The 19,848-nt window shown below is 46.2% G+C and overlaps 1 long non-coding RNA gene across 1 annotated transcript in view; it reads right to left on the bottom strand.

The window, feature by feature from the left end:
- LOC309543696 overlaps window positions 1–19,848 on the bottom strand; it is a 188,501-nt gene that overhangs the window by 12,758 nt on the left and 155,895 nt on the right. The window contains exons 2-3 of the long non-coding RNA XR_014224806.1: window positions 12,413–12,525; window positions 2,608–2,721 (exon numbers count right to left, since the gene is read on the bottom strand). This is a non-coding gene — a long non-coding RNA (uncharacterized lncRNA). The remainder of the gene's footprint in view (window positions 1–2,607; window positions 2,722–12,412; window positions 12,526–19,848) is intronic.

The following is a 19,848-nucleotide window of genomic DNA, read 5'->3' as shown; positions in this document are numbered from 1 at the left end:
TGCTGCTTCCTGGGGTGTGTAACGTGTAGCATGTAACATGGCTACCCCAAGAGGCAGTGTGTCTATGTATGGGGGGGTATATCATTTTAACCTAAGCTGGAAAGAAGGAAGTGCTGTATCATACAGAAAAAGATAAGATTTTCCTAAGTTCTATAAGAGCGAGAGGGTAGAACCAGATGAGCATATATTGTTTTAATGGGTTAAGTTCTACTAAATCATTCTACAACCTCTTTAACCACTTTGCCACTGAGTACCGGAGTACTACTGCGGCAAAGTGGCACGATCCCGTCTGACGACGTAGACCTACGTCGCCAGACTCCTCCCCTGTAGGCGGCGCTCGTGAGCCGCCGGAGGCGCGGTCCCGCTGTTTTCATTCACAGCGGGAGTCGGGCCAGGGGAGTCGGGCCAGGGGAGGAGCAGCGGCGATCGCCGCTGCTCTGCCCCGATCGTCGGGGATCTAGTGTGGAGATCCGCCCGCCTGTGTAAACACGAGGGGTCGGATCTCCTCAGTGACAGGGAGTGACAGATCGGAGTGTTCAGCATAGCTGGACATCCGATCTGTCCCTGTCTCACACAGTCACCTCCCCCCCGCCACACGTCAGTAAGCACCAGGCATACATTAACCCCTCCCTCTCCAATAAAAATAACCCCTTCCCTGCCAGTGTCATTTTTACAGTAACAGTGCATATTTATAGCACTGATTACTGCAGTAATGTCACTGGTACCCCCAAAAGTGTCAAAAATGTCAAAGGGTCCGATCTGTCTGCCGCAATGTCGCAGTCCCGCAAAAAAAAAAAAAAAATCGCAGATCGCCGCCATTACTCGTTAAAAAAAAAACACCAAAAATGACATAAATCTTTCCCTTTGTTAGTCAACGCAATAACTTTTGCACAAACCAATCAAAATACGCTTATTGCGATTTTTTTTACCAAACATGGGTAGCAGAAAAAAAAATGGCCAAAAATTAAAAAAAAAATTGGTTTTTACATCTTTTTTGGGGGGAATTTCATTTAAAAAATGTTAAAAATATTGTTATTTTTTCAAAATAAACGCTCTTTGTTTATAGCGCAAAAAGTAAAAATCGCACAGGTGATCAAATACCACCAAAAGAAAGCTCTGTTTGTGGGAAAAAAAAGGACGTAAATTTCGTTTGGGTACGGCATCGCACGACCGCGCAATTGTCAGTTAAAGTCGCACAGCGCCGAATCGCAAAAAGTGGCCCAGACGTAAGACAGCAAAATGCTCTAGTGGTAAAGTGGTTAATGTGTTTGCATATGGCTGCACATGCACAATGGGTTGATTTAGAGGCTGTTCATTTAGCAAATTAAATGGAAGCTTTTTTTTTTCTTGCACATGATTGGGTATTGAAACATCACCTAATTCAGTATGTTCAGTGGACGTTCACTTTGGAAAACCGCACATTTTTGAACTGCAAAAGTGATAAAACCCAACATAGTTTCATAGTTAGTAAGGTTGGAAAAAGACACCAGTCCATCCAGATCAATGTGTGCCTGTGTGTGTGTGTGTGTGTGTGCGCGCATGCGCATTTGTGTCTCTACCACTTCCTATATCCTTGTATAATGTGTTCGATAAAATACCAATCTAAGAGTATTTTTAAATTAGTGACACTTCCCTCTGAAACCACCGATTGTGGAAGCGTCTTCCACATCCTTACCACTCTAGCAGTAAAGAACCCCTTACACTGTTTAATGTTAAGCCACTTCTCATCCGACTTTATTGAGTGGTCTTGTGTCTTTTTGAGTGACCTGAGACTGAAAAGATTCCTCCTGATGTTGGAATCATCATTAAGATATTTGTATAATAATATCATATCCCCTCTTAAGCATCTTTTCTTCAGGGAGAATAAAGTTAATGTTTCTCCTAGCTGGCATCCTCCAGCCCCCTTATTCGTTTCATTGCCCTTCCCTTGACTCTGTCCAGTTCCAGAGCATCCTTTCTGTGGACTGTGGACAAGAGCTGGATGGCATACTCAAGATGTGGCCAAACTAGAGTTTTATAAAGTGGTATAATTAACATTTTATCTCTTTAGTAAATACCCTTTTTTTTTGCATACTAATATTCTGCTGGCCTTGCTTGCTTCAGCTTGTAATTGCATGCTATTGCTCAGTCTGTCATCAATTAGGACCCCCAGGGTCTTTTTCCATCCTTGATTCTAGCATGTAGCTTGCATTCATATTTTTAGCCCCCAAGTGCATTACTTTACATTTCCCAACATTGAACCTCATTTGCCATGTGTTTGCCCACCCTTCAATTTTATAGAGGTCTTCCTGTAAACGTGTTTTCTTCTGTTGTGAAAGGATTGACCTGCTTAGCTTTGTATCATCAGCAAATGCTGAGATTGAACAATTTATCCCAACCTCTATATAATCTATGAACAAGTTTAACAGGATTGGTCCCAGACCATTAAGAAGATACACTATTTATCATTACCCTCTGGACACACCCCTGTATCCATTTACATATACACCAACAGACCTCAATTTGTGGGCTAAGCATTTATAGGGTACCGTGTCAAATGCTTTTTACTTTGTTTTTTTTTCTTTTCATATTTCACACGCGGAACAACAATTAATTCCACCAACTTACCAATGCATTCTGCTAACCGAGAACCTCCGATATACTGAGTTGTCCAAGTGTAGGCAGTTTTTTTCCACATTCCTCATATAGCCTGCTCCTTCTCAAAAAAGCGAAGTCATAACCCTTGAGTAAAGTTTTAAAAACTCATACATTAGTACAGTGTAAACGGCAATGTTATGTAATTACTCATAGTACCTACAATTTCTTTTTCAGGAGTCATTTATCTAGGACTAATGAATGGTTATTTCGGATTGCCTGCAATGGTTTGCCACATTGGGTCTGTAAAATCTCTTAACCTGGCCATAGATAATTTTTTTTTTAATTACCCAGCTAGCTGATCAAAAAAAAAAAAAAAAAAAAAAGGATTTCCCCATCCACACATTTGAAGGAACCCTCCCTGCTGCACCACTGTATTCTGACAGCAGGGACTCTGCCACTGTCAGAATACATTGATCAGTGCCGCAGCCGATTAGCTGTATGTGCTGACTGATTAAAATAGTTCCAACATTTCCGTTTGAGAGAAGATCCATAATTTGACTTCTCTCTAGCGGGAATGGCCACATTTCTGCTGAACTAATAGAATACCGACCCCTCTATGGCCAGCTTAAGTGTTGCTCTAGATTTTATCTTTGTAAATTACACAAAGACAAAACTTCTCCACTATTTTGGGGTTTATACACTAAATATTAAAAGAAAAAAGATGTTTTTAATGTGTCAAAAATGTATTAGCGAATATTATTGGAGCTCTAGGGAAAAAAAAAAGCCTAACAAACAGTTGAAACACATATATGGAAGCTGGTTTACCTGTCAAATTATTTTTATTTCTCTCTATCTGATCCTGAGATTTATATAGCCCCACCCCACATCACAGCTACAGAAAGTTTGTTAGCTAAATTAAAAATGTAAAGATGGCTCTGACATGCATAAATAAAATGAGAAAAACAGCACCTTACAATAAACAAAATAATAGTGGATGATGCTTACATACAGTATCTCACAAAAGAGTACACCCCTAACATTTTTGTAAATATTTTATCATATCTTTTCATGTGACAACACTGAAGAAATGACGCTTTGCTACAATGTAAAGTAGTGAGTGCACAGCTTGTATAACAGTGTAAATTTGCTGTCCCCTCAAAATAACAACACACAGCCATTGATGTCGAAACCGTTGGCAACAAAAGTGAGTAAATTCCTAAGTGAACATGTCCAAATTGGGACCAAAGTGTCAATATTTTGTTTGGCCACCATTATTTTCCAGCACTGCCTTCACCCTCTTGGGCATAGAGTTCAACAAAGCATCACAGGTCACTACTGGAGTCCTCTTCCACTCCTCCATGACGATATCACTGAAGCTGGTGGATGTTAGAGACCTTGCGCTCCTCCGCCTTCTGTTTGAGGATGCCACACAGATGCTCAATAGGGTTTAGGTCTGGAGACATGCTTGGCCATTCTATCACCTTTACCCTCAGCTTCTTTAGCAAAGCAGGGATTGTCTTGGAGGTGTTTTTGGGGTTGTTATGTTGGAATACTGCCCTGCGGCCCAGTCTCTGAAGGGAGGGGATCATGCTCTGCTTTAGTATGTCACTGTACATGTTGGCATTCATGGTTCCTGCAATGAACTGTAGCTCCCCAGTTCTGGCAGCACTCATGCAGCCCCAGATAATGACACTTACACCACCATGCTTGACTGTAGGCAAGACACACTTGTCTTTGTACTCCTCACCTGGTTGCCACCACACACACTTGACACCATCTGAACCAAATACATTTATTATGGTCTCATCAGACCACAGGACATGGTTCCAGTTATCCATATCCTTACTCTGCTTGCCTTCAGCAAACTCTTTGCGGGCTTTTTTGTGCATTATCTTTAGAAGAGGCTTCCTTCTGAGACGACAGCAATGCTGACCAATTTGATGCAGTGTGCGGCGTATGGTCTGAGCACTGACAGGCTGACACCCCCACCCCCTTAACCTCTTCAGCAATGTTGGCAGCACTCATAAGTCTAATTCCCAAAGACACTCTCTGGATATGACCCTGAGCACATGCATTAAACTTCGTTGATCGACCATGGTGAGGCCTGTTCTGCGTGGAACCTGTCCTGTAAAACCGTTGTATGGTCTTGGCCGCCGTGCTGCAGCTCAGTTTCAGGGTCATTACAATCTTCTTATAGCCTAGGCTATCTTTATGTAGAGAAACAATTCATTTTTTTTGGATCCTCAGAGAGTTCTTTGCCATGAGGTGCCATGTTGAACTTCCTATGCCCAGTATGAGAGAGTTAGAACGATAACATTAAATATAACACACCTGCTCCCCATTCACACCTGAGGCCTTGTAACTCTAACAAGTCACATGACACCGGGGAGGAAAAATGGCTAATTGGGCCCAATTTAGACATTTTCACTTAGTACTCACTTTTGTTGCAAGAGGTTTAGACATTCATGGTTGTGTGTTGAGTTATTTTGAGGGGACAGCAAATTTACACTGTTATAGATGGCTTATCCTGTTATTTTAATCTCAAAACTATCAGCAACACACCATCTAAAATACAGATAGCCACTAGAAGACGAACCTGCATAGGAAATACTGTATCTGTGTTGTAAATACAATCCTGAAAATTGTAACAGAATGACAACAAAATATGTGAACTAAAAGACAGAAAATGATGTCTTGTATAAGAAATATTCAAAAACAGAATTTTTACCTGTAAAATTCCTTTCTCTGAGTCCTCCGACAGTCGCCGCCACTTCATATTCATCACTAATGGGGGTTATTGACCTTTTCTCCGCAGGAGTAGCTAGGCAACAAAACAGTGAATATCAAAGCTTTTAGCATATCCCACCCCTAGGGGGTGGTCCCCTCAGTCAATACCTCCCTGCTTCCTGCATTCCCAACTCAGTTTCAGTAGCATAGCAGTAGAGTACATAAACAAACCCCAAAAGAGGGGCGGGGGCGGCGACTGTCGGAGAACTCAGAGGAAGGAATTTTACAGGTAAGATCTTACAAAATTTCCGTTTTCTCTTACGTCCTCCGACAGTCGCCGCCACTTCATATTCATCACTAATGGGGACGTCCCATAGCAGTGTAGACATTAGGGGTGGGAAAAAAAGCAGCCGCGCCTAAAGCAACGCAGTACCCACATCAGAGAAAGGAACCTTATCAAGGTAAGAGAACCAACTGGGCAACAGGAAAAAAAAACGTGCTCAACAGGAGCAACGACCCAGGAAAACAAGTAACCTAGGGATAAAGACATCCCAACAGCCAAGGACCCAAAAACAAGGGGCCCTAAGGCACTGCCGCACTAAGAACTTTGCGGCCAAAGGAAGCATCCGCCGATGCCTGAACATCCACCTTGTAGAATTTTGAGAAGGTGTGAACGGACGACCAAGTCGCCGCCTTACACACCTGGGCCACAGAGGCCTGATGACGATAGGCCCAAGACGTACTCAGAGACCTGGTAGAGTGCGCCTTCACAGGGAAAGGAGGAACCTTCCCCTTCAAAGCATAGGCTTGCACAATGGTCTGTCTGATCCATTTGGCGATGGTCGCAGCTGACGCTGCCATGCCCTTCCAAGGACCCTCTGGAAGGACAAATAGAGAATCCGACTTGCGAAAGGATTTCGTCGATGACTGGTAAACCCTGATCGCCCGAACAACATCCAAGGAATGCAACGCCACCTCCTTTGGATGCTTAGGCTTCGCGCAAAGCGAAGGCAAGACAATGTCCTCATTGAGGTGAAATTTCGAGATCCTCTTCGGAAGAAAAGAAGGGTTAGGTCGTAAGACCACCTTATCCAGGTGAATCACCAAGTAGGGAGAGCTGCAGGACAAGGCCGCCAGCTCCGATACCCTGCGAGCCGAAGTGATTGCCACCAAAAAGGCAACCTTCTTAGACAAGAGAGACAACGAGATCTCCCTGATCTTCTCAAAGGGAGCATGTTGCAATACGGACAGAACAAGTCCCATGGAGGTAAAGGATTCCTCCGAGGAGGAGCCAAGTGACGCACCCCTTGAACAAAGGTGCTAACCAAAGAATTAGACGCCACAGGGCGTTGAAAAAGAACGGCCAGCGCAGAAATCTGACCCTTAATCGTGGCCAACGCCAAACGCTGGTCCACTCCAGTTTGGAGGAAAGCCAACACTCTCGATACCGAGTACGAGCGAGGGGAATACCCCCTGGACTCACACCAGGCAAAATACGCCTTCCAAGTACGGTAGTAAATCTTCCCCGAAGAGGCTTTTCTAGCCTTGATCAAAGTGGGAATGACCGCAGGGGAGAGACCCCTATCCTTCAGGACCTGGCTTTCAACAGCCAGGCCGTTAAAGCCAGCGACTAAAGCAGGATGGAAGATCGGTCCTTGAGACAGGAGATCTTCTCGAAGAGGCAGACGCCACAGAGCGTCGACCGCCAGATTCACGAGGTCTGCGTACCAAGACAGGCGAGGCCAGTCCGGTGCCACCAGAATCACCGTGCGCGGTTCCAAGGCCAACCTGCGAAGGAACCTGGACAGCAGCTGAATCGGTGGGAAGGCATACATCAGACGATACTGACTCCAGGACATCACTAACGCGTCTGAGGCGTCTGCCCGAGGATCGCGCGTCCTTGCTACGAACCTTTCCACCTTGTTGTTTAGACGAGACATGAACAGGTCCACATCTGGGGACCCCCACTTCGCGCACAGCATCTGAAAGACATCCGGGTGAAGGGACCATTCTCCCTGGTCCAGGGTCTGGCGACTCAGATAATCCGCCTGCCAGTTCTCCACTCCCGGAATGTGAACTGCCGTTATCGCCGGGACGTGCGTCTCGGCCCAAGACAGAATGTCGGCTACTTTCCGAGCCGCTCGGGCACTCCTGGTGCCCCCTTGGTGGTTGATGTAGGCCACCGCTGTGGCATTGTCCGTCTGCACCCGAACCGGACAGCCTTGAAGCCTGTCCGTCCAACGCAGAAGGCAGAGATGTATTGCTCGCAATTCCAGAATGTTGATCGGAAGAGAGGATTCCTCCCCCGACCAAGTTCCCTGGGCGGACAGAACGCCCAGGACACCACCCCAGCCCGACAGGCTGGCATCCGTGGTGATCACCGTCCACGACAAAGGACGAAAAGACCTGCCCCCCGACACCGCCGGGGACTGGAGCCACCACAAAAGACCCCTTCGAGTGAGGCGGCTCAACGAAATCCGCAGATCCAGAGATTGCGGACGCCCGTCCCACTTGGCCAGGACCTCCGCCTGAAGATCCCGTGTGTGAAACTGGGCGAAGGGAATCGCCTCGAAAGCCGAGACCATCAATCCCAGACACCTCATACACGTCCGGAGTGACGAGCACTGATTGTCCCTGAGGGACCTGACCTCGTCCTGAAGTGTCCGGAGCTTGTCTTCCGGCAGGAAGACCTTCGCTTGAACAGAGTCCAGTATCATCCCCAGGTAGGGAAGACGAACGGACGGACACAACGTTGACTTTGGGAAATTTATCGTCCAACCGAACTCCTGCAGAGTCTGCATCGTGATGAACAGGTCGTTCACCAGGCCCTGACTGGTCGCAGACCGAATCAAGATATCGTCCAGATACCTCAAGACAGAGATGCCCTGGGCTCTCAGTAAAGCCAGGACCGGCGCAAGCACCTTGGTGAAAACCCGCGGAGCCGAAGCAAGACCGAAGGGTAACGCCACAAATTAGTAGTGATCCTCCGCAATGGCGAATCGAAGGTACCTCTGGTGACCCTCGAAAATTGGAATGTGAAGATACGCATCCTTCAAATCGATGGAGGCCATGAATTCCCCCGGAACCAGGGCAGCCACCACCGAGCGCAGGGATTCCATGCAAAATTTTCGAACCCGCACAAAGTGGTTCAGAGCTTTCAAGTCCAGAATCGGACGTACCTTGCCCTCCTTTCTGGGCACAGTGAACAGATTGGAATAGAACCCCCGAAATCTGTCCCGAAGAGGCACCGGAACCACCACTCCCTGGGCCCGCACCGCCAGGTGCAGATCCCGCAAGCGCTCCGGAGTCAGCTGAAGGTTTGAGGGGAAAAATCTGCCCGCCGGCCGAGAGAGAAACTCGATCTTGTAACCAGATCGAACGATTTCCTGAACCCACCTGTCCCGAATGCGGTCCAGCCAGGGTTGAAGAAAACCGAGCAAACGTCCCCCCGCCCCAGAACTGGGTGAGGGCGTCCCTTCAGGCCGTATTGTTATGGGCAGCGGACCCGGACTGGCCAGACATCTGCTTACCCGTCCACGGCTTCTTCTGGGAACCTTGGCCCTTGAAGGGCTTGCCCTTATAGTGCGACCGAAAGGCACGAAAGGACCCCTAAGAGGGTCTAAACGAGGTATTCTTCTTACCACAAACAAACTTATTCTTGTGAGTTTGGGGCAAGAGAGTGCTCTTACCCCCAGAAATACCCTTTATCAGAGTATCCAAAGATTCGCCAAAAAGGCGAGATCCCGCGTAGGGCAAGTTAGCTAAAGTCTTGCGAGAAGATTGGTCAACAGACCAACATTTCAGCCATATCAGGCGACGGTTCAATACCGCCACACTTGAAAGACGCGCAGCCAAAGGGACCAAATCCAAGTCCGCATCACACAAATACATGACACCCTGATGAATCTGATCCACCATAGCCAAAGTTGTCGGCGGGGCAGAGTCAGCCACCAGGGTGCGCCTGAGCACCTGCGTCCAATCCGCAATAGCCTGGGCTGCCATAATGGAAGCAAAAATAGGCTTCAGCATAGAGCCAGCAACCGTATAAGAATGACGGGCCAGAGACTCCAATCTCCTGTCCGTCGGGTCCCTTTCACACAGACTGACCGTTCAGATCCGCCTGTCCGTTTTTGTGGCAGATTTGAACGGTCCCCCCCATGTATTCCTATGGGGCATCGGATGTCAGCGGAGACATGTCCGCTGACATCCGATCCGTCAAATCTGGATGGATGGAAACCCTATTTTGCATCCGTCCAGAGGATCGGATGAGAACGGACAGACGGTCCGTTCCCATCCGATTCCCCTATAGGGATGTATGGGAAACTGACAGCTGTGTCTCCACGCACAGCACGGAGACACAGCTGTCACCCGCCTGCTCAGCAGGGGATCGGCGGCTCGATCCCCCGCTGAGATAAACGCACGGACGGACTGTTTGAAAGGGGCCTAAAGAAGAATGTATATTAACACATAGTATACATAATAAACACATATTGCTGATTATCCTGAAGCAGAAATTAGTTGCATAATACACACATATTGTAGAGAATACAATATGAGTGTTAGCAAACGTCTGATTTTCACAAGAATCTTTACAGATTTGATCAGTGTTTGCATTATATAGGTAGCAATAGATGGGTGAACTTGTTGCTCATTTTAAAAGGACCAGTCTGCCACATTTTGTGTGATACTTATCTAATACTGTCAGTAAAACATCCTGGGTTTTCATTATTCTTCATAGGGGTGTAAAGAGCTAGATACACAAACAATTTTCTCTGTACAATAATAAGAACCTGTGACTGCTTGGGAGAGCTGGTTTCTGACCACTAAAGTCATGAAATTGTCTCATAGGAAGTGAAGCTCTAAAATTGGAGCAGTATTTGTCTTTTTGTCAACAGACCAACATTTCAGCCATATCAGGCGACGGTTCAATACCGCCACACTTGAAAGACGCGCAGCCAAAAGGGACCAAATCCAAGTCCGCATCACACAAATACATGACACCCTGATGAATCTGATCCACCATAGCCAAAGTTGTCGGCGGGGCAGAGTCAGCCACCAGGGTGCGCCTGAGCACCTGCGTCCAATCCGCAATAGCCTGGGCTGCCATAATGGAAGCAAAAATAGGCTTCAGCATAGAGCCAGCAACCGTATAAGAATGACGGGCCAGAGACTCCAATCTCCTGTCCGTCGGGTCCCGGAACACCGGAGTATCCTCAGCAGGGATCGCAGTGGATTTATTTAAATTCGCCACTGCATGATCCATCTGAGGCGGCACACACCAGCGCTCATCAGTGGCGGGTGTAAATGGATAACGAAGCTTGAACCTACTCGGCACAGCAAAAGGCTTCTTTAAATTGCGCCATTGCTCATCAACCGCGCGCTGAAATTCCGTAGAGCAAGGAAAAACCTGCGATGTTTTGCGTTTCCTTTGCGTCCCATAAGAGGACATCAAAGCAGGAGGACATGGTTCATCCTGCAAATGCAGCGTTTGCTTGATAGAAGCAACCAACTCATCCATGAGTGCAAGCTCTTCAGACGAGCCAGGGGGAGAATTATCAACCCCTTCCACCTCAGCCTCCCCCTCAGACCCCACAAGGTCTAGAGATGAGTGAGACCCTGAGAAGGGCACTCCAGCCATAGCAGCCCCATCGCCCTCTGAATCAGAGGAAATAGACACTCTGGGCCGTTTTGTGGATCGATCACCCACCAGCATCTGCACCTGAGCAGCCAAATTTGCCACAATAGCAGCCAGATCCGCCCCCTCGGGGGAAGCAGCAGCCCCTTGGCCCCCCACCAAGGCGGGAGGAAACTTGAAATCCTGAGAATCCATGCCCCAGTAGTATTAGGAAAAAAGGAGTACTGCCCCTTTAAGATCGCGGCGAGCGTAGCCCACCGCACCCACTGAATACACCGACCCCCACAGGGATAAGAACACTGGGCAAGGAATACAGGAAAATGGAAAGGTAAAAACCTGGAGAGATCACACAGGCTGCTGCCACCGATCGCTGTCCCAGAGCAAAAGGAAGTGATGCAATGACTGACCGCCCCTGTAAAGCCTATGTAAGGCTACACAAACATGGCCGCTCGGCTGAGGACTTGATAGGCAAATAGAAAATGGCGCCGACATGTGGCCTGATCGATCGCCGCCAAAATGGCGGCGGTTGGCGCCAAAACGCTGCGCCTTACCACACAGGACCGGCCACCACATTTCTGCCGCAAAAAAATGGCGGGTCGCCGCAGCGATCGCCGCACAGCATGTCCAAACTCAGACTGCTTCATGTATGCACTCAGCAGAGCAGGAGAGCCCCCCCCCCCTCGCAGCCCACACACAGGCAGTAATTCCACACAGGAACTGACAGGGAGCTCAGCAGCCACACAGACATGCAGGGTCCCACAGTCCCAGACTGACACCCAATAGACAGGTCCCCACATAGAGATACACTTACCAGTCCGGATGGCGTGGGGAGCCTGCTCCAGCGACCAAACCGCTGTACTGAGGACAGGGAGTGTCGCAGCCGTGACGCAGTGGAACTGCGGTGCGAAACCGCAATGGCGTCCAGTGAGGTAGCCACCTCACAGATAGCATCCCTGCAGCGAACAGGGATGGGTCGTTCAATGTGCCAGGGAAACCTGTGCTGAACGCTCAATGGCAGGCTGGGAAGCCCCTGGCCCTGAGCCCTGGGATCCAGGGTGGCCAGTCCAAGACCCAGCTCCGCACGATCATCGTCATCAGAAGAAGCTAACTAATGCTGAAAATAAACAGCTAAGTAAAAGAAAGAGAAAAAAACTCCAAATAAAATCAAAAAGAGAAAAGAAGCTGAGACTGAGAGCCCCAGCACAGGAACAGCCAGCCTACTCCTAAGCTAGGCATTAGAAACTGAGTTGGGAATGCAGGAAGCAGGGAGGTATTGACTGAGGGGACCACCCCCTAGGGGTGGGATATGCTAAAAGCTTTGATATTAACTATTTTGTTGCCTAGCTACTCCTGCGGAGCAAAGGTCAATAACCCCCATTAGTGATGAATATGAAGTGGCGGCAACTGTCGGAGGACGTAAGAGAAATAACCATTTTTGACAGCACTAAAGATAATATTAATAAAGTAAAATACCTGATTACACATTGGTTTGCAGTAATAGTTGTCAAAATAAACACACACCAATCCTCCATTGTTTGGTACCCGAGGTACTGAGCAGTTGGTTAATTTCACAATCTGTTTAAAATCTATAAACATCAAGAAAATAAAATTATAGGTAATGTCAAGAAATTTAGATAGATCAAAAAATGAAGTTAAAAACACAGGCAGGATTTTGATGACCCTAATGTCTTCCTGACAAGGAGCACCAACTCACCTAAAACAAAAATAGAGGTGCCCCCCACTATTAAACAAATCAATGTGCCAAACACACACTCACTGTACCCTGAAGAAGCCCATGTGGCTTGTGGGCGAAACATGTCGGTGCTACTGCCTGCACACGCATGTGATCCTAAGCATGCCATGGCACTGTTAACATCCAGCTATGCAGCATTACCCCGCTGACCGGAAGGAAGTGACCAGATGGGAATCCAGAGAGCCCCACATGACAGCCCACACACAAACTCCACTTTTCGGTGGGAGCCTGGTGTGATGGAGAGCCCAGCACAGTATTTTGGAGGAACAGGCATAGCACATCCAGCGGTACCCCACAGCAACAGTTGTTATCAGCGCTCAGTTCAGAAGCCTACATCTCTGATGGTATGGGGTTGCATGAGTGTGTGTGGCATGGCCAGCTTACACATCTGGAAAGGCACCATCAATGCTGAAAAGTATATCCAAGTTCTAGAACAACATATGCTCCCATCCGGATGTCCTCTCTTTCAGGGAAGACCTTGCATTTTCCAACATGGCAATGCCAGACCACATACTGCATCAATTACAACATCATGGCTGCGTAGAAGAAGGATCCGGGTACGGAAATGGCCAGCTTGCAGTCCAGATCTTTCACCTATAGAAAACATTTGGCGCATCATAAAGAGGAAGATGCGACAAAGAAGACCTAAGACAGTTGAGCAACTAGAAGCCTGTATTAAACAAGAATGGGAGAATATTCTTATTCATAAACTTGAGCAATTTGTCTCCTCGGTCCCCAGACGTTTGCAGACTGTTATAAAAAGAAGAGGGGATGCCACACAGTGGTAAACATGGCCTTGTCCCAACATTTTTGAGATGTGTTGATGCCATAAAATTTAAAATCAACTTATTTTTCCCTTAAAATAAAACATTTTCTCAGTTTAAACATTTGATATGTCATCTATGTTGTATTCTGAATAAAATATTGAAATTTGAAACTTCCACATCATTGCATTCTGTTTTTATTCACATTCATTCACATTTTATAGTGCCCCAACTTTTTTGGAATCGGGTTTGTATATTGGTTTACCTGTAACATGATTGTTAGACAGTTCTCTAACATTTTCTAAAAAAAAAAAAAAAACTACTATCTTGAAAAAACACTTTAAGGTCCCTTTCACACAGACAGACCGTTCAGATCCGCCTGTCCGTTTTTGTGGCAGATTTGAACGGTCCCCCCCATGTATCCCTATGGGGCATCGGATGTCAGCGGAGACATGTCCGCTGACATCCGATCCGTCAAATCTGGATGGATGGAAACCCTATTTTGCATCCGTCCAGAGGATCGGATCGGATGAGAACGGACAGACGGTCCGTTCCCATCCGATTCCCCTATAGGGATGTATGGGAAACTGACAGCTGTGTCTCCACGCACAGCACGGAGACACAGCTGTCACCCGCCTGCTCAGCAGGGGATCGGCGGCTCGATCCCCCTCTGAGATAAACGCACGGACGGACTGCGTGAAAGGGGCCTAAAGAAGAATGTATATTAACACATAGTATACATAATAAACACATATTGCTGATTATCCTGAAGCAGAAATTAGTTGCATAATACACACATATTGTAGAGAATACAATATGAGTGTTAGCAAACGTCTGATTTTCACAAGAATCTTTACAGATTTGATCAGTGTTTGCATTATATAGGTAGCAATAGACGGGTGAACTTGTTGCTCATTTTAAAAGGACCAGTCTGCCACATTTTGTGTGATACTTATCTAACACTGTCAGTAAAACATCCTGGGTTTTCATTATTCTTCATAGGGGTGTAAAGAGCTAGATACACAAACAATTTTCTCTGTACAATAATAAGAACCTGTGACTGCTTGGGAGAGCTGGTTTCTGACCACTAAAGTCATGAAATTGTCTCATAGGAAGTGAAGCTCTAAAATTGGAGCAGTATTTGTCTTTTTCATGTTGTTCTTAGGGTCTGGAACAAACTTAAGGGGGACCCTGGGCAACAAAAAAAATTGTGAGCACCCACCCCCCCCCCCACCCTATACATTTATGCCAGACCCTGAATCCGAGAATGCAGCCTGGTTTGCCGGGAGAGGGAGGATGCACAATAGGGAGTGTGAAGGGTGGAGTGGGGCAAGTCTGGTAGGAACCATGTACCATTGGGCGAGTAGCTTCATAGCAGATTCCGTAGATATCATACTGATAGAACAAGAGGTAAATGTGGAACAAAGTTGTGGCCAATCCTCCTTGGATTTGGAACTTCTAAGACCGTTCTTCCCCTTGAAGACATAAGAATGGGCTATATGGGCGGACAGGTAATTAAGTTAGTTATTTTACATTTGTTATAGCACTGTCTGCCTTGATTGTGGGCTATCCGAGTTGACACTTTTGAGACATGTTATGTCTTATGACAGCAGCTAAGTTTGAGTGGATTTTGAGTGTTTTAGTAGAGTAACAACTAAGCGCGGCTGGGTGGTTTTTGAGTATTGTATGCTTGGCGACAAGAGAAAGCCAGAGGGAATAAATAGAAGCGCAATTGATTCCCCCATAAGGAAGGGACCCTCAGAAGATAAGCATAACAACAGAGGTGCTTAATGCTCTTCTGCCTCTAGGAAAACTGGCACTCCACCATCACAGCATTTCTAAATTATACTGGATTACCTGCAGTTTCATTGATGGACAGTCTTGTAACATTTTCTAAAAAAAAAATTAGAAAAAAAAAAAAACCATTAGCTTGAAAAAACACTTTAAAGAAGAATGTATATTAACATAAAGACAACTTTCCTTTCATTTTTTTTGTGTGGGTGCTCATTTGTAATGTAGCCACCATGATAGATTACTTCTGCTGTCTATCCTGAAGCAGAGACTAGTTGCATAATACACTCAAACTGTACAGAATACAATATGGGTGTCAGCAAAATGTCTGATTTTCACAAGAATCCCTACAGATGTGATCAGTGTTTGCATATATGGGTAGCTAGGTGATAGATAGGATAGATAGGTGAACTTCTTCTTGCTAATTGGAACAGTCTGCCACGACTTGTGTGATACTTAATTGGCACTGTCAGTAAAACATCCTGGGTTTTAATTATTCTTCAAAGGGATTTAAAGAACTAGACCCACAAACAATATTCTCTGTACAATAATGAGAAACTGTGACTGCTTGGAAGAGCTGGTTACTGACCACTAGAGTCCTGAAATTGTTTCATAGAAAGTGAAGCTCTTAAATAGGAGCAATATTTGTCTTTTTCAAGTTATCGTTAGGGTCTTAAGGGAACTCATAGTTACCTAGTTACATAGTAGGTGAGGTTGAATAAAGACAATAGTCCATCCAGTTCAACCTGTGTAGGTGTGTGTGGCTGTAATCATCTCACATACCCCTGAATGTTCTGATCCTTGAGATGTACGTCTAAGAGTCTCTGGGCAAAATAAAAATACTGTAAACCCCCCCCCCCCCTATAAATCAATGTCAGACCCTGAATCTGAGCATTCAGCCTGGCTGGCCAGGAAAGGGAGGAAGCATAATGGGGAGTGTGAAGGGTGGAGGTGGGCAAGTATAGTAGGAACCATTTACCATCGGGTGAGTACCTTCATGGCAGATTTATTAGATATCATACTGATAGAACAAGAGGTAAATGTGGACCAAATTAAAAGTTATTGCTAAATAAAAGATTGCACTCAACTAAAACCCTATTGTGCACAAAAATTGTGTCAATATAAACAAATATAACATGTAAAAGCAATATTATGTATAATGAATTCATATAAATAAAACTAGGATTAATTCCAAATATTGTGCAAAATCACTGCAAATTGTCCATATATGTGCATGGAATCAATTAGTCCATAAAGTGATAAGTGCCAATGGATATCCAAGTATAGATGGTAAGTAACACTTGGTAGCAATATACACCTCCACCAGAACACCCAGAGTGTATATATGCTTACCAGATAACGTGGACCCCTTCAGTTATAGGGGGTCAGTAAGGCAAGTAGATATATCAGACGCCATGCATCAAAACAGGCACCGATTCCAAATACTCCAAACCGATTCCTCCGATAGCATTAAACAGGGTTCATACACATTTTTACCAAGAAAATTCCATGACTTTACGTAAATATTCATGACCTAAAGTTTCATGAAATGTCTATGTATACATGTTAAATAAGAAGAAAATCCATGTCACACCCAGCATATTTTCACTAAAATAAATGACAATCTTTGTAGTGTACAGTACCTCTGCAGTTAGGGCTTCGTTTCTGGCTACAGCGCGACTCAAAATGGTCCCTTGTTTTACAGTGGATGAGATGGAAGCACCACTGCCGCAGCTGGGAGCAGGTGTCACTTCAGGCGCACGGGTGAAAAAGCTGAGAACTCTGATGTAGGGGGGACTCTGGTGACCAGAGACCACTTTCCACAGAGAGAATGCACTAAGGAAGGGAGGGGGGGTCCTGATATAATGAGGAACCTTTATAACAGTGCCCCCTTACATCAGTGACCCCCCTCAGACTGGCCGGGCAGCACTGTCACTGACCTCCTCTTAGGTGCACCATGCTCTGGTTTTATCCTGTAGTCTCCTCTCCCCAGTCCACACATGTCTGACTTCTCCTGTGATCCCCATCCCGACAGCACTCCCACTTTTGACTCCTCTCCAGACATGACAAAAGACAAGAGATGGTCAGAGATTATGGACATGATAGAAAAGATGGTTAGAGGCTGTGGACATGGTACAGGAGGTGGTCAGAGGCTGTGGACATGGTACAGGAGGTGGTCAAAGGCTGTGGACATGGTACAGGAGGTGGTCAAAGGCTGTGGACATGGTACAGGAGGTGGTCAAAGGCTGTGGACATGTTACAGGAGGTGGTTAGAGGCTGCAGACATGATACAGGAGGTGGTCAGAGGATGCGGACATGGTACAGGAGATTTTCAAAGGCTGTGGACATGGTGCAGGAGATTTTGAAAGGCTGTGGACATGTTACAGGAGGTGGTCAGGGGATGCGGATATGGTACAGGAGATTTTCAAAGGCTGTGGACATGGTACAGGAGGTGGTTAGAGGCTGCGGACATGATACAGGAGGTGGTCAAAGGCTGCGGACATGGTACAGGAGGTGGTCAAAGGCTGTGAACATGGTACAGGAGGTGGTCAAAGGCTGTGGACATGGTACGGGAGGTGGTCAAAGGCTGTGAACATGGTACAGGAGGTGGTCAAAGGCTGTGGACATGGTACAGGAGGTGGTCAAAGGCTGTGGACATGGTACAGGAGGTGGTCAAAGGCTGTAGACATGGTACAGGAGGTGGTCAAAGGCTGCGGACATGGTACAGGAGATTTTCAAAGGCTGCGGACATGGTACAGGAGATGGTCAAAGGCTGCAGACATGGTAGAAGAGATGGTCAGAGACTGCGGACATGGTAGAAGAGATGGTCAGAGACTGCGGACATGGTAGAAGAGATGGTCAGAGACTGCGGACATGATACAGGAGATGGTCAGAGACTGTGGACATGATACAGGAGATGGTCAGAGACTGCGGACATGATAGAAGATAGAAGAGCACTAGGGGGGCCGGAGAGCACAGGGGAAGCAGAGAGCACTGGAGGAGCTGAAGGGCATGGGAGGGGGAATAGAGAGAATTAAGGGGGGGGGGTTTGGAAAGCATTGCAGGGGGGTTGGAAGGTGCAGGGGAGTGGAGAGCACTGTCTGGGGGGGGGACAGGAAATCACTGAGGGGGGAGCCAGGGAGCACAGGGGGGTGGGGAGCACTGGGGGAGCCAGAATAAGAGCACGGAGGGGGCTAAGAGCAGGGAAGGCTAAAAGAGCACTGGGGGGGCTGAAAGAGCACCGAAACCGAAAATGACTTTTTTCCCCCCCAATTATTTTTAAAATAGTAGGCAAGGTTAATTACCCATGGTATTTGTATTATGCAGCATGAGGGGGTTAATGTATTGCCACTGGTCACTGATGCATTAATGACCAACCAGTGGCAGTTAATTAACCCCTTTCTGCTGCATTAGTGGCACCAGTGTCAGTGTTAATTAACACTGGTTGCACTGACACTGATACTGGTTGCACTAATGCAGCTCACTGATACTGAATAGATCTTCAATTAATAATTAATAATAATGAAAAGAAACTGAATTAATAAATGTTTGTAATTAACAGCATAAACAACCCGTCATCCCTGCACATTAACCATTGGAGCCAATAGCTCACCAATCCAATAATTACAGCACTGGATGGGTTAATTAATCTGGGATATGTGTGTGTCTGTGTGTGGGGGAGGCTTAATTATTTCTGCAATCTTATTTTTCTTTTTAAGGGGAAAAAGATGGAGGGGTAATATTGATTTGGAGGTAACTTTTAATATGTCTATTAGGCTGCTGCTTGATAATTAAGGAGAGAGAGAGAAAGAGAGAGAGAGAGAGAGAGAGAGAGAGAGAGAGAGAGAAAAAAGAGAGAGAGAGAGAGAGAGAGAGAGAGAGAGAGAGAAAAAGAGAGAAAAGAGAGAAAAAGAGAGAAAAGAGAGAGAGAGAGAGAAAAGAGAGAGAGAGAGAGAAAGAGAGAGAGAGAGAGAGAAAAGAGAGAGAGAAAGAGAGAAAGAGAGAAAGAGAGAAAGAGAGAAAGAGAGAGAGAAGAGAGAAAGAGAGAAAGAGAGAGAGAGAGAGAGAGAGAGAGAGAGAGAGAGAGAGAGAGAGAGAGAGAGAGAGAGAGAGAGAGAGAGAGAGAGAGAGAGAGAGAGAGAGAGAGAGAGAGAGAGAGAGAGAGAGAGAGAGAGAGAGAGAGAGAGAGAGAGAGAGAGAGAGAGAGAGAGAGAGAGAGAGAGAGAGAGAGAGAGAGAGAGAGAGAGAGAGAGAGAGAGAGAGAAAGAGAGAGAGAAAGAGAGAGAGAAAGAGAAAAAGAGAGAGAGAAAGAGAGAAAAAAGAGAGAGAGAAAGAGAAAAAGAGAGAGAGAAAGAGAAGAAAGAGAGAGAAAAGAGAGAGAGAGAAAGAGAAAAAGAGAGAGAGAGAGAAGAGAAAAAGAGAGAGAGAGAAAGAGAAAAAGAGAGAGAGAGAAAGAGAAAGAGAGGAGAGAGAGAGAGAGAGAGAGAGAGAGAATATCTTCTGCAGCATGGGAGAGAAGCAGTCTGCTTCTACATTCTACAGCACATTCCACAGCACATTCCACAACAGGGGCAGTCGGCTTCTACATTCCATAGCACATT

Source organism: Pelophylax lessonae (assembly GCF_965119305.1).
Source record: "Pelophylax lessonae genome assembly, contig: HAP1_SCAFFOLD_319, whole genome shotgun sequence".
In the NCBI taxonomy this organism is placed as follows: Eukaryota; Metazoa; Chordata; class Amphibia; order Anura; family Ranidae; genus Pelophylax; species Pelophylax lessonae.
Note: the sequence above shows the minus strand (reverse complement) of the source record. Positions and strands in the feature narration are given on the sequence as shown.